The sequence below is a fragment of the Protopterus annectens genome, chromosome 5.part0, assembly GCF_019279795.1.
Source record: "Protopterus annectens isolate FY-2018-M chromosome 5.part0, PAN1.0, whole genome shotgun sequence".
Classification (NCBI taxonomy): domain Eukaryota; kingdom Metazoa; phylum Chordata; order Ceratodontiformes; family Protopteridae; genus Protopterus; species Protopterus annectens.
The window spans coordinates 1,606,720,263-1,606,735,262 of record NC_056735.1 but is presented as its reverse complement, the minus strand read 5'-3'; positions in this window follow the sequence as shown (position 1 = coordinate 1,606,735,262).

Here is a 15,000-nt window from a genome sequence, read left to right as displayed (position 1 = left end):
GCATACTTTATTAGGGACAATAATGTATTAGTAATTTCTAAAATGTTTATATATTCTTGTTGAATACATTTTTGAGCATTTTGTATAACTCCATTCTCATACTTTAAGAATCATTGTCTTACTCATTCCACATGGTTCATCAGTATGTTATTTTTCATGCTATCAGCAGTACCAGTACAATTTTGTAGTTTCTTGTTAGCCCAAAAACTACAAAGGCCTCCAGTTCTATTTCCAGAAGCCAATATTTCCTCTATTTGAAATGCATCATTTAACCTATCCTTACTAAACTGGGATGCCCTGTCAGTACTTAATTTGTTACAGTCAGCTATCCAGTGCAGTATAGCTTCCTGTGCTCCTCTTTATGACTTACAGGTCAGGGAGTACTTATTTCATCTTAAATCCAACCTATTAGGGCACCCTTACAAATTTCTTACTGATATTGAATACCACTAGGATTGAAGAAAAGGACCCCCTACTCTATATCATTCAAGTTTAGTTATCCTGTGAAATCATTGGGATTAGTTATCCCATATCATCACAAGTTCTAGTTATCATCAACACATCAGATGATGGCTCAGCCCTCCACTTTATTTCGTGTTTGTGTTACTGTGCAAACTGGCTGCTGCAGGTATGTGAGGAGTGCTTCCATGAGAAGTAGTATCACTTTTTGTTGTTGTTGAACAGGGAAAAAAATCGCTGTTCCACAAAAACATAAGAAATATAAATAAAAATTTCAAAACATTACATAGCATGGGGGGCTTCACCCCCCACACCCCCCCTACTTAAATATACCAACTCCAAGATCACACTACAGTGAAAAAAATGGCAAAGTAACGGAGGCAGCCAAGCAATTTCTTTCCCAGGGAAAGAAATTGCTTATATACACTGTTTCGCTATTTTGATGTTTCGTGCTTTCAAGTTCGATTAAGACACATTTGAAGGATCACATCTTCGATTATAAAATAGGAACCCTAGCAATACCAATCCCTTTAAAGCAGCATAGTAAAGCTTCATTGTCAAGAGGCAGTAGCAGCTGATTATGACATACAAAGTTAAAATATAATTTGGTGTATGATGAAGTAAAAGAAATAAAGTCATTACTTAAAGGGAATTTATGATTATTGTTAGTTCTAGGCAATTAAATCTGACTATCTCAGGAAAAAGATATAATTTCAGTAATAAAACATGGTCACACAGGGGAAAGACAGTGGTATACAATACAATTAGCACATTATTTATAATAATACATGACTTATCCATCTTGGTGTGGAGTTTTGCTTTTCAGGTGAGTAATAGATACAACACTGATATATTGAAAGATTGAAGAAACTTATGGTTGTTATATGTAAACAAGAAGACAGGTTACATTTCTATAAAAGTCATGTTAAGAACTGTACTTAATGGATGTGGAATAAGGTTTATAACTCTAAGATAATTTTTTATTAATATTTAATATTTTCTTGTGATGTGTGATACATAGTTGTAGCATCTTTAAGTTTATGGATCAGGCTGTTGCTCCTTTTTAAAGCCTGTGAACAAGAATGTTAGAGCATTTTTACCTATTGCATAATTAAGATTCATGTCAATTCTCAAGAGAAAGAAAATAATCACACTTACTTATACTGGAAAATGAATAATGAAAACTATTAAAAGGGAATGTAAAAGGAAAAAAAAACCCTCTATACACCCCCCACAACAGCTATAAATATTCTATTTTTGAGGTCACTCTCCCTCGTGGGTAAGAAATGATCCTTTAGCCAAGAAATTCAGTAACATGAAAGTTACTGTTTCATCAATGTATGACATTTAAGAGTCTGAAGTTTAGTCATTCATTCTGTGATAAACAATTAAAGGGACATCCATGTAGCTTTTTGCTCACCTACAGTTGTTAGTGACTACATATCTTAAGTAAGCAGCATCTCCAGGATAAAATAATGCTGCTGCAATTCTTTAGAAAGGATGTAACACAGAGCTTGTTTTTTAAAGGAGAAGAAATAACTGACTTACATTTCATTGGACTTGTTGGATATTAAAGCCCTTAGTCCCTTTCCAGTGCTTCTTTTGCTGTTCCATCTTTGCAGATTGCACAAAACTCTAGTGTGGACTTCCCACATCGTGCATGGGTGGAGAACCAGAAGTGTGTCAAAGTATTAGTTTAAGAAAAGATTGATTAACAGAACTCATTACATGCCTTGAACAATTTAAGCTGTTGAAGGAGAAGATCCATTCCTTAGGCAAATATGCATGCTTGGGGAGATACTCTATGTGTTATTTCATGGTCTCAGCTATACGTTGCCATACAGTCAAGCTCTTGAGTACATGGGGTATCAATAATGCAATCTCTATGGACTCCTATGAGAGTCTATACAAAGATTAAGTGATAATATGGGTTACTTTGGTCTGCATCTATCTACACATCCATTGTTTTTCAGAATAACATTTGTCATTTTCATTCTGCCCCCTACAGGGTTCTAAATGGAAGGCTGCTAGGACTACAAAAATAATTATATTCCCAGATAAATTTTGTGATGTAATTCACATCTGTTGTATTACAGGAACAAAGAGTTTCATAAATTTGAACAGAACATGCACATGTAGTTTATAATTTTATATATATGTATATATATATATATATATATGTATATATATATATATATATGTATATATATATATATATATATATATATATATATATACAGAGAGAGAGAGAGAGATGTAAATGTGTGAGTTTGTGTATGTGTGTGTGTGTGTGTTGGTGTGTGTGTGTGTGTGTGTGTGTGTGTGTGTGTGTGTGTGTGTGTGTGTGTGTGTGTGTGTGTGTGTGTGTGTGTGTGTGTGTGTGTGTGTGCGCATGTGTGTGCGCATGTGTGTCTGTGTGTGTATCTGTGTATTCATGTATATAACTGATTCTACTTTCTACTGCATTAAATTTACACAATCTGTAGAGTAGAACTACCAGAGTTATATCATTTTTGATAACTTCCCTTAATGTCAGTGAGACACATAATAGGGTTAACTTGCTTTACCTGTTTTATGATACTTAAAATTCTTAAATCTCCAAATTTCAGTTATGAAATATCTGGTAAAAGTCTGCTTGTCATAATTGTCAACACTGTAAGGAAAGACTGTTTCTCTTCTCACTTATTATTTAATATGAACTAATACTTAATTCAAATTTCCAACCTTTGGTAAGGATGTACTCTGCCATCAGCAATACTTACACTGAACTTTTCTGACACCCTCAAGGCTATAATGCTGTTGCCTAAGGCATTTAGCTGAAAAAATAGTGTAGTATTGCAAATAAAACCTCTGAAAACCCATATGTTTCCACGTGATTATAAGAACAAGCAGGGTTGTGGCAAGGACTTATGGAATTATACATCGACTTCTGTTATGTACCCCCCCCTTACAAGTGTAGCCCTATCCCCAGAAAATAACCCTACTGTAATAAAAGATTCATTTAAGCAACCAGGTATTCTGAAAACAACATAATTAACAAAATACATAATCATAAACCAGGAGAAATATGCTTTTAAAAATACATTCACTCACATTATTTGTATGAAATAAATACTTTTTAAAAAAGAATGTGGCATGGCATATGTATGGCTATACCCATAAGGACAGACAATAGCAATAGCTTAACTTTACATATCAAATATTAAGCTATGAAGGTTAGTAAGTGACTTATATGTGTGTGTGTGTGTGTGTGTGTGTGTGTGTGTGTGTGTGTGTGTGTGTGTGTGTGTGTGTGTGTGTGTGTTTGGGAGAAGTGGAAGGTCAGAGAACAGCAGTAAGAAAACTGCTCTTTTATTATCCCCCCCTACTCACACATTTGTGGTCAAGGCATGACGTATATGGTAGAATAAAAGGTAATAGGACAGAAGTCTATAATAAGAGGTGTTTTTAATCTGACAAAAACTTGCTGTGTATGTGAAATGCATATTCACTGCTGAATCAGTGTGACAAGGAACTATAACAAGCAAACTTCTGCAATGGTGGACAATGTTCCTGCAGTAAAGCCAGTCATTAAAGGAGTAATGGCAAAATAAAATGATGGAATTTATTAGTCATACACAATGTTATGTAGGTCATCAGTATTTGGGCTATAATAATATGCTCATAGGAATACAAGTTCAAGCTTGGTGATCAAAATCCCATATTGGAACTCCTTCTTGGAACTTGTGGTTGTCCATGGAGTCATACAGTTCCCTCTTCAACATATTGATTGATGGACTGAGTTTAAATGAGATGGAGAATTTATTCTATAAGCATGGGAGCCTTTGTGATACGACTTTGTCATATTTCATGGAACAGTTGGCATTATTTTCATTGAAGATGAATGTCCTCTTATGCTCTGATCACTTTTTAGGTATTCTAAGCAAAGGGCTTCAATAGCCAGAGGTCATTTAATGGTCTATATGTCAGGCATGTATCTTCTTTAAGAAAATGAAAAAGAAAGTGAAAAGATATTGTACGGAGAGTGAGTTGCTGCATTCATTAGCTATGAGACAAGCCTTGAAGTCCTCTGATTTTGTTGTCAGGAATCTTTGTACCTTTTCAATATGCACAGTATATTATCTGCAGAGGCTGCAGAACAGGGTGCAGTAGTCTGTAATGGGTCTGAATGCTACATTTCTGACATTGAAGGCCATTTCTACTGCACTCTTCATGTATAAAGGTGTTTAAAGGGTAGTAGAGGGCAGAGAAGACTAAACATCCCTTTTCCAGCTGGGTTATTGCTGATTCAGTATACTTCAAGGACTCCCTGGGATTGGCTTACAGTGTTCTAACCTCTGATAATTGTAAAGTTTTCCATGTGACTGCTACATGAGCTTGCATTCAAGTGCATTGGTCCCCTTTGGTGGATCAGTTTGTTGGATTTTGACTGGAAAGGGATGGAGACTTAAAGACTCTAAATAACTGGGAGTTTGTTTTGTTCACTGCTGTACAGCGCTAGCCTGCTGACAGTCCTCAAATATACAATCCAGAGAAGACAACAAGAGATTACAAATAAGAAGAAGAAGTAGGCCACACAGCCCTTTTATATCTGTGGGGATAGAGCCGTTAAATACGTGGAGGCTTCCTCAGTTCAATATACTGGTCTACAGCAGTGCAAACTAGTTTTTAGTCCTGTTAGCTCAACTGCACTAGTGCCTAGTCTACAGCAGGTAAGGCACCTACATTATTGTCACAGATAATATACATTTCACTGCCTTCTCTGTCTCAGCTTAGTTGCACTGTTGTGATTGATTTCACTATTGCCTTATTACATACAATGGAAATTATCTCAACCTTTTTAGTTTATTAACGTAGTGACTATGTTTTTTCTTGCTACATCTGTGACATTAACACTGGTTCCTTGCTGAATGCAGTGTTATTACATTTAAGTAAGCTGGTACTGCTGTGCCTTGTTGCCATTGCAGTGGTCATTGCTGGTAATATCTAAGTTAATATTGCACTATTGCTAGTCCACCATCAGATAATTTTGCACTCTTACCATTACTGATACTAGATAGACAGAAACCATATAAACACTATCTCTGTTAGTGACTGAACATTTTCATCACTGATATTGCATTGCTTCTTGTTACTGATTGCTTTATTGTTACAAAATTACTGCTCTAATATAATTCTCTAGCCAGTTCCAGATTATACTAGTTGATATACTTCTGCTGCTTGTGTGCATTGCTCTGCTTTTACTGCAATGCAACTATTTTCTTTAAAGTTACTGCACCTTGAGCCACTGTGTTAGACTATCAGTTGCTCATTACTGCTGCTAAGTACATAGACAATGGGCCAGATTCACAAAACCTCCGTGTAAGACTTAATATGTCTTACTCGGAGGCTGCAGTTGAATGGTATGATGTCAGCGTGCCATGAATATTCATGAGGGCACACTGACTCATCCATAACTCTTACACGGACTGAGTAGGCAAGCAGGGGGCATGTCAAACTGCCGAGCAGTCTAAAAGTCCATGCCACTGCAAGGTTTTAAAAAGCATAATATCAACAGACAAGAGCAAGTCCGCTCAAATGTACTTGCACCCAACACCACACTCCCTGACACTGTAAACCCCCATCAGAGTTATAAAATGGAAAAAAATAATTTTTTTTTAAATCCACGATATAGCTGCCTGTATTTGCGCTTGTTTGCGCGGGTGTGCCCATTGCTTAACCACAGTTAGCAATTGTGACATTGAAGAGCATATAAGAACTACTTATGCAAATGAATCCAAATAGCAATAGCGTAATGGTAGAGTGTATGCACAAACAGAAGGCATTCATGGTTCGAGTCCCACCACTCCCCTTCTTATTTATGTTTTAAATCAGTATTTGAAATAATAACAGACAAATATGATTAAAATTTCATTAAAAGCAGTGACATGGCCAATGTATCAGCGAATAAAATATATATTTTTAAAAGACCCAGCTATATAATAGCCTGCCGTTAAGCAATGTTTTACACAGCTAAACACAGGTGCCCATAGTTTAATAGCGCTATACCCATCTAAACAGAGGTACCCATAGTTTAATAGCGCTTTATGCAGCTAAACAGAGTTGCCCATAGTTTAATAGCACTTCACCCAGCTAAACAGAGTTGCGCATAGTGTAATAATGTTTTACCCAGTGCAATAGAGTTGCCCAACATTTAAAAATGCTTTACCTAGCACAATGTGTTTGCGCGGACGTGCGGGCCGTGCCAATCAGGGCACTGTAGGGCACAGGGGAGCAATGTAGTGCTAAGTTGCTTAAATGCAGCCACACCCTCTAGCCTGTCTAGACAGTATTAAAATAAAAGAATGACAAGGTTTAAACCCAGGACCCTTTGCATCATAATCAAAGTACAGAACCACTAAGACATGACAACATAGGGGAAGCAGTCACTATTAACATACATAAACCTAGGAATGGTAGTCTAACCATTACTAAGCAGGTCTGCAGTCAGTCGAGAATTTTACAAAATGGCCAATCACAAAAAAGTGCGGGAAATGCAGCATATTTAAGCCCCACAGGCAGGAATACATGCCATAACTGATTGTAGCTCACATCTGCGGTCAGAATGTCTGGTGTTGGAGAGGGAGAGCGCTTCCAAGCGCAGAGATGGGGCACCGAGGAGTCCAAATACATGGTTTGGCTCCTAGTCCACCGTCATGAGGCAAGACTCCTGCAGGGCCAGTTCCAAGGGATGGAGTACAAGGCAAAGGCTTGGAACGGGTTAGCTCATGACCTCACCAGTGCCACAGGCATTCCCCGGACTCATGAGCAGGTCTGTCACCACCGTGCGGACCTGAAGAGATGAAAGGAGGACCGCCTGAACCAGTGGATACAGGAGGCCCGTGGGATGCAGGATGCCCCACAACTGAGTATATACCATGGAATGTAGTATGTAAGGATTTAAAATGGAGTATGTATAATGGATAGAAATGTCTCAATATCCCTTCATTTACTTTACAGCTGCAGGTGACCGCGTTATGAATCAGCAAGCCTATGCTGATAGACTGCTAAGGCTGCGCCGCCAGGCAGGTTAGTGATTATTCTGCATGTATTGTTATATAAAATATGGGAGAGAGCATGAAAGAAAGTGTTGTAGTCCAATAATACAGCCATAAAATGGACTGAATAAGTCCTCTGCATGTACTGTCAAATAAAAATGTTAGAGAGGCAGAAAAAGAGTGTAGTAACCCATTAAGAAAGGTAACAAATGTCTGGAATAATATCTCTGCAGGCACTGTGATATAAAAGAATATGTGAGTGACCCTGAAAAAAGAGTGTGCTAACCTATTAATAAAGGTATAATATGTTGTGAACATGTCTGCCATATATACCGTTAAAACAAATAAAGGAGTGAGCCTGTGGAAAAGTGTGTAATGTCATTAATAAAGGTCTAAAACCCAGAGTGTGTCTGTTTCACTTAATATGAAATGTTGTTGTACCCTTGCATTATACAAATAGTAATGTGTTAGAAAGTGCTGGCAACCCAGAGTTCTGCAGTCCCATCTAAAATGGGTGATGGAAGTGCTAGTAGCTGTGAAGTAAATATACAGTCCTCAACAGTCAGTTACTGGCTGACATGCATAAGTAAATCTGGCACACGAGTAGCATGCTAATATGTTCCCCAGAAATGTAAGTGTGATTCAATAAATGCAGGGTTCTGTACAATTTAAAGTGAAAATGTCATGTGAAAACATCCAGATATGTAGATAAAGAAATATAAATGCATCAGCAAAACAAAAGGATAGCCAGCAGATAAAATAGGATCCAATGAATAATTTTATTATAATAAAATTAACATCATGTCAGACCGGTTTCGGCTGGCAAAAAATGGCACAACCTTCTTCAGTGATGAAAAACAATAAAAAAATATGCTTTTTGAAGTACCTAGCCTACTTCCCATTGGTGCAATTATAATTGCTCATTAAGCCCAGGTGTAAAAAGTGCTCCCAAAATGGTTATCCATTTCTTCTCTTTAGTATCAAGCAAAGAATGCCACCCTGTCTTATTAAACCTATTATCCCTAATAATATCAATTACTATAAATGAAAATTTGGCATTGGAATGTTGCAAACAGTGTTTGTACAACGCATTGTTAGGTTTTTTAGTTCTGATGTTACTCATGTGTTCTGAAATACGAAATCTTAAAGGCCTAGAAGTCTGGCCCACATAAAAAGCGACACAGTTACATGTGGCAAGATAAACAAGCCACTCACTACTGCAATTAGCAAAAAATGAAATGTTGCAAACTCTGGGACAATTTCTACTGGTAAACTCCTTGGTCTTGATTAACCTGTCACAATTACAACAATGTCCACAAGGAAAACATCCTACCACTCTATCCCCAGTTAGTGTTGTTTGTACATAGGATTTATTTTCAGTTTGATGTGTATGTTTATAGTGATTGAAATGGGAGGCAAGATTTCTCCCTTTCCTGAATGAGAACAAACAATGATCAGATAATACACCTGATAACTCTGGAATATTAGACAAAATATTCCAATTAGTATGAATACTATGCATTAAGACATTGGTATTCCTAGCATAGGTAGTCACGAACCTGATTGGCTGTGTGACCCTATTGTCCCTGTTTTTATATTTCAAAAACTCTTCCCTGGTGCTAGCTTTAATAACATGTCCCATGGGATAGCCTCTATCCCGGAACCTGTTGATGAGATCAAGTCTATCCATTTCAAAAACCTCAGGCTGAGAACAGATTCTTCTAGAACAAATGAATTGTGATTTCGGTATGTTTTTGGCAACATGAGGAGGATGAAAGCTGGAGGCGTGAAGGACAGTATTGTATTTCTGATATTTCCTGAATACTTGAGTGGCCAAAGTACCATCTTGCTGTTTGATTATCAATACATCCAAAAATGTAATTGTTTCCACATTATAGTTGATGGTAAATTGTAACCCCCAAATGTTGTTGTTGAGGTATGAAACAAATTCCATCAAGTATTCAGCATCTGCCCTCCACACCATCCAGCAATCATCCAAATACCTCCTCCAGATGTCAATTTCTGGGAGGTAAATATTATGGCTGGCATCATATATTATCTGTGCTTCAATATAAGCCATAAACAGGTCGGCATAAATGGGAGTAAAAGATGCTCCCATCGCCGTGCCTTTCATTTGCCAAAACATGCATCCTCATAGAAAAATACATTTTGTGTTAGGACCAATTCAGCCATCTGGACTAGAAAATTATTGAAATCATCATCATAAATGCAAGCAACATTAAGCCAATAGGCTAAAGCATCCAACCCAACTCGATGTGGTATATTGGTATAAAGAACACTTACATCCAGTGAACACATCAGCCAATCATGTTCCAATTGAACATCTGAAATAATTTGTAAGAATTCAGTTGTATCCTGTAGGCGTGAACGTACATGTGTCAACAAAGGCTTCAGATGTTTAGTCAAATATAAGGACAATGGTTCAGTTAAATATCCACGACCAGAAACAATAGGTCTTCCTGGTGGATTTGTGGGGTGCTTATGAATCTTAGGAAGAAAATAGATGTATTGATTTGTTGGATCAGAAATGGTTAACTGTTGTAAAGTAAAATCAGTAATGAGGCCAGTATCCCTAGCATGACAAAGAAATTCGTCAATATGTTGTTTAAATCTATGTATAGGGCTGAGACACATTTTCACATAATATTTGTTATCAGATAACTGCCTCAAGGCCTCATTATTATAGTCAATCCAATTCAAAACAACAACTGCCCCACCCTTGTCAGCAGAAATAATAACCAAATCCTTATTATGTGACAGTTCATCCACAGCTTGTTTTTCTTTTAAGGATAAATTATTAAATTTAAACCGAAACTCAGAACCATGAAAATGTAAATCTTTGAGGACCATGTTTTGAAATAGTTGCACAACAGGATGCATAGGAGGCATGTATTTAGACTTATGGTAAATAAATTTGTCCTCATCAGAAAAGCCATCATCACTACCAAACTGTAATTTGAGATTTAACAATCTACAAAAATCCAAAACATCCTGGACCAACCAGTCCTCAGAAACAACAAAACCAGGAATGAATGTGAGACCTTTGTTTAATATTGCAATGTGAGTGGGAGACAGAGTAAAATCAGATAAATTCAAGACATTTGAGTTGTTATTGCCTATTTCTGTGTCACCATTTGTAACAATCCCTGAATATTCTGGACGTTTTTTATGTTTCCTGCCCCCACGTTTGTATTTACCCCTAAAGGGAGGGAACCCTGGGTTCGCTTGGGGATCGGAGAATCCGATGTTGGCTGCATGTCACTGTCAGTATGTGATGAAAACTCATCAGTGGAAGACCCATTGGTAGTTGGTCTGTTCCGTAATATGGACCTGGGTCGCTTCCTTTTTGGTGTCTTAGAAGGGTGAGGATTGAAATGAACATGTTTAGAGGGGACACTAAATGGATTGGCTCCCTGATAATCGTGTTCATCCCTTTGAAATTTCTTAATTTTTCTAGATTTTAGCTGTACCTCCAAATTAGTTAAATCGTTCGTAATTTTAGAAAAATATTTGTGAAAAAATGCTTCCCCTTCATATTTTTGCACTTCATTACTCAAATTGGTAACCAAATGGATTTCAGAATCAATGATTCTGTCGTAATATTTATCCAATGCCTCAACAAAAGACATTGTGGCCTGCTGTTGGATCTTGGACCATTGGTTAGAAAGTTCCTTATCAGGTTGACCAACATGTGGTTGTATACGAATCCTTAAACCCCTAGGCGTAATCCCTTTGGCCATATATGCCTTAAAAAGCTTGGCATGCCAAACATTAGATCTTATTAACTTCAGATGTTTATATAAATCATCAAATGCCAAACTACAAAGTGTTTCGGGACCTAGGGGATCCTTAGAAGAACTGCCACTTGAACATACACCAAAAACAGTTAAATCTGTTCTGTCTGCAGATAATCCACTAACCAATTCAGAAAGATCCATGATAGTATAAATGAAATTTAGACAATAATGGCCAATACACAATTGCCACGTCAAGAAAAAGAGAACAATAATAGATTAAACTGAAAAGAAGAACTCTTTCAGTACTACGTTCCCTTAAATGTACAGCCAGCAGCCAAAATGTAATTATTGAGGCTCAACCAACAGAAGAATGAATCTCCACATAATGTATTTGAGTAATGAAGGCAAAAAATGAATTACAGACCATATGTTAAACCCAATAGGCTCGAATAGCAAAAGGCCAATCACATAATAAAAAAGGGGCCACTTATAATAATAGATATATCCACTGAAACTGAGATCCAACAAGAATATGGGTTGATATCAAGCAACCCAACTAATATAAAGAGAGCTATATGTATAACTAATAATAAAAATAAATAGGCGTATGGGTGGTGTATATCCCACTGGTGGACATAATAGATAACAGATGTTTGGTGATAAATTCTTGGATAATTATAACACTACTCAAAATTGCTATAACCTATCATACAAGCAAAAAAATATATATCTCCCACTGGTGTAAAAAAGCTGCTGCCTATAGTGACACTGAATTATTATAGTTATAATATGAACATAAAGTAGCTAAGAAAATCAGCTAATATCATTAAATTTAGTTACAGAGCTACTAGTTGCAAAATCAAACTGGTATAATAGGCTTGTAAAAAATATTTGTTATAATAAAATCCAATATTAGAAAAAAATTGAGTACACAAACTGTGACCCAAACTGACCATTTAACAATTTAACAATAATATCATTGCATAATGTAAGGTCATATGAAATTTTCCCTATATGCAAGGATATATTAGTATATGCTGCTAAGTGCCCTGAATAATAACTCATATAAAATATATAAGTACAATGAACACTGTCCATATACCATATGTTAAATTGTTGTAAAACATATACATGGATAGAACAATTCACTAGAAATTTAATCTAATCAGAAAAGCCCAAATATGTGCTAATGCACCACGGGATAACATTACCAATGAAGAAACAAGTCCACAAAGTCCCAAACGCTTTTGACAAAAAACGGAGTTTAGAAATAAAGTAAATAGTTATAAGCTTCCCATTAAACAAAATATTTCCTCCAAACAATGCGAAATTCCAACAGTCCACGGGGATGCTTCTTGTCGATGAAATATAAATGCAACCATGAAATATGTAGCAGTAACATCTGCATCCTGGACAGTTAGTATGTGAGATATAGGTCAAGTATAGATTGAACTAGCCAAACCCACTACACAACCTAATGCATGGTGGCAAGTGTAATAATACATGTAGGGAATATACACCTGCAGTCACTAGGAATGTAGTGTAGAGTAAAACTGTTTATAAGATGTTAATGGAGGTTTTTTCTACACCCTACTGTTTGTGCATAAACCATGCAATTCCACACCTCAGTGGGTATGTGTAATGTTAAATATTTGTTGGGATATATGTGCAATTGTTCTATAAATATTTGCACTCATGTTGATGCATGTGCCCTGTTCAAACACCATGTTCATGGTGGCCTGTTGCTACCAATTATCCCTGCATGCGTTTGGAATAACCACTGTTGTTCAATATATGCATGTGTTATGTTTGCTGTTCAGCTGTTGGAACTGTGGTGTGTTGGGTTAATGGGAATATTACTGCATGCTGTTACAACTAATCTGGAATGCTGTTGTTTATGTTATAATGAAACACACCTAATCACAGAACATATGGGAAGGCCAGTCCCAGCGGACCCACCTGTCCCTCCTCAGTTGGCGAGTGCACCTGGCACCAGTGGCTCTGGTGCCCAGCCTGGACCCCCCTCCTCCATTGGTCCTGTGCCACCTTCGAGTGGAAGCGCTGCAGGGGATGGGGCTCGTCCCCCCGTGTAAGTGTGGGCGGAGAAGGGCCACCTGTCACCCTTCGAGGGGTCTGGGTTGTGGTGCATAGGGAGATCCAGCGTTCAGTCGCTGATCCCATACACCAGCTTGAGGCAAGAGTGGCACTTCTCATGGGTGAGCCTGCCCGTCCTACTCAGCCCCCAGCACAGCCACCCCCAGGGCTGTGAAGGTGCAGTGGTGACTGCCCATGGGTGGGGATCTCAGTTCCACTGTTACCATCTGTGGGCTCATGGGCTTGCGATTTCCAAACAACCTTCCCCGTCAATTGTGTTCACCCACCCCATGTGTCAGATTCCACCCCTATATGCATCTTGTTTGTCTTGTCTGTTTACCTCCCCAACCTACCTCCCCAAATATACCTACTTCCCCTACCTCACTTACCACTCTCACCTGAAAAAAAAAATGGGCAATCTGTACCTGAAAAAAAATTACGCCCCATACATAGCTTCCCATTTTGCACACATGTCCATAGGACATATACACCGATAATTCAAATTGGCAGTGCAACAAACTATGTTGTCCTCACCCCTCTCTCAGGGGTGGAAGGTCTCAAAACTCACTCCAAATTTTCAACATATGCACAGCTGTTGGTGTTAAAGAAATGGGCAGCTATGGGCCTTCCCTACACCCTTCCTGCACATCCTGAGCTTGTTTTCCTACTGTCTTTCCCTCTCTGTGCTCCCTTTTTCACCACTTTCCTATCACCCCATTTTCTTTTCTTTAAAAGAAATTAGCACGGGGGTTAGCGAGGGTAAGCAATTTTAAGCAGTAGTTAGCAGGGGTGCAGAGTGTGAGCTTGTGTGTGCTTATCTAAGGATCGCTAAGCATCACGCAAACCCTCGCAAACCCACTTATAGCTGCTTAAAAGTGCCTTAGTCACTCTGTATGACAGGGCCCTTGTATTGCTAAGCAGCAAAATAAAAATACCCTTGTCAGTCTCGAACCCAGGACCTTGGACCCATCAGTATGCATGAAGTACCACTAAACCACAGCAGATATACAATAATTTAGTGCTGAAAGCAATTTAGCATGCATTACCATGAGTGAATGTAAAGGGAAAATAGGAATGGCATAACACAAATCTTGTTCTCTGGGCCTTAACCAGCAGGTATGGTTGAATTGCATGACATGACTGTGAAAAGAGAATCAGCCATGCTAGTAGGGAATAAGGTTACAGTAGTAGCTTACAAACCCCACACAGTATCAGAGCAGGATACACTCTGGCATATTAGCATAGGTCACAGGCTAGATCTCCCAACAGTGACTGCTCTACAGTGATTACCCTGATTAGTAAACAAATGTTAGCTGTGCCCCTCTGACTCCCTGTGAAATGTACTAACAGTAGGCAGAAAGTTGTTGAATCTCGCTTCATAACAAATGTCAATAAGCAAGAGTAGACACCGCTTGCACGTCAGAAAAGGTGTAGTAATAGAAATGCTCTGAATCACCCAAAGTCTGAACTGAAAAATGTCAGAACTATATCACAGGTGTATCCCAGTTATATGTACCTTTCCCTGAGGCTGTTCAAATATATACGTGAGAGTATCTGAGACCTGGAAGAGTCAGAAACACACAGGCATATCAGCTTGTCTGCTGTTACATACTCTGCAAATAGCTGTAGAATGAATTCCACAAGCATGCCCT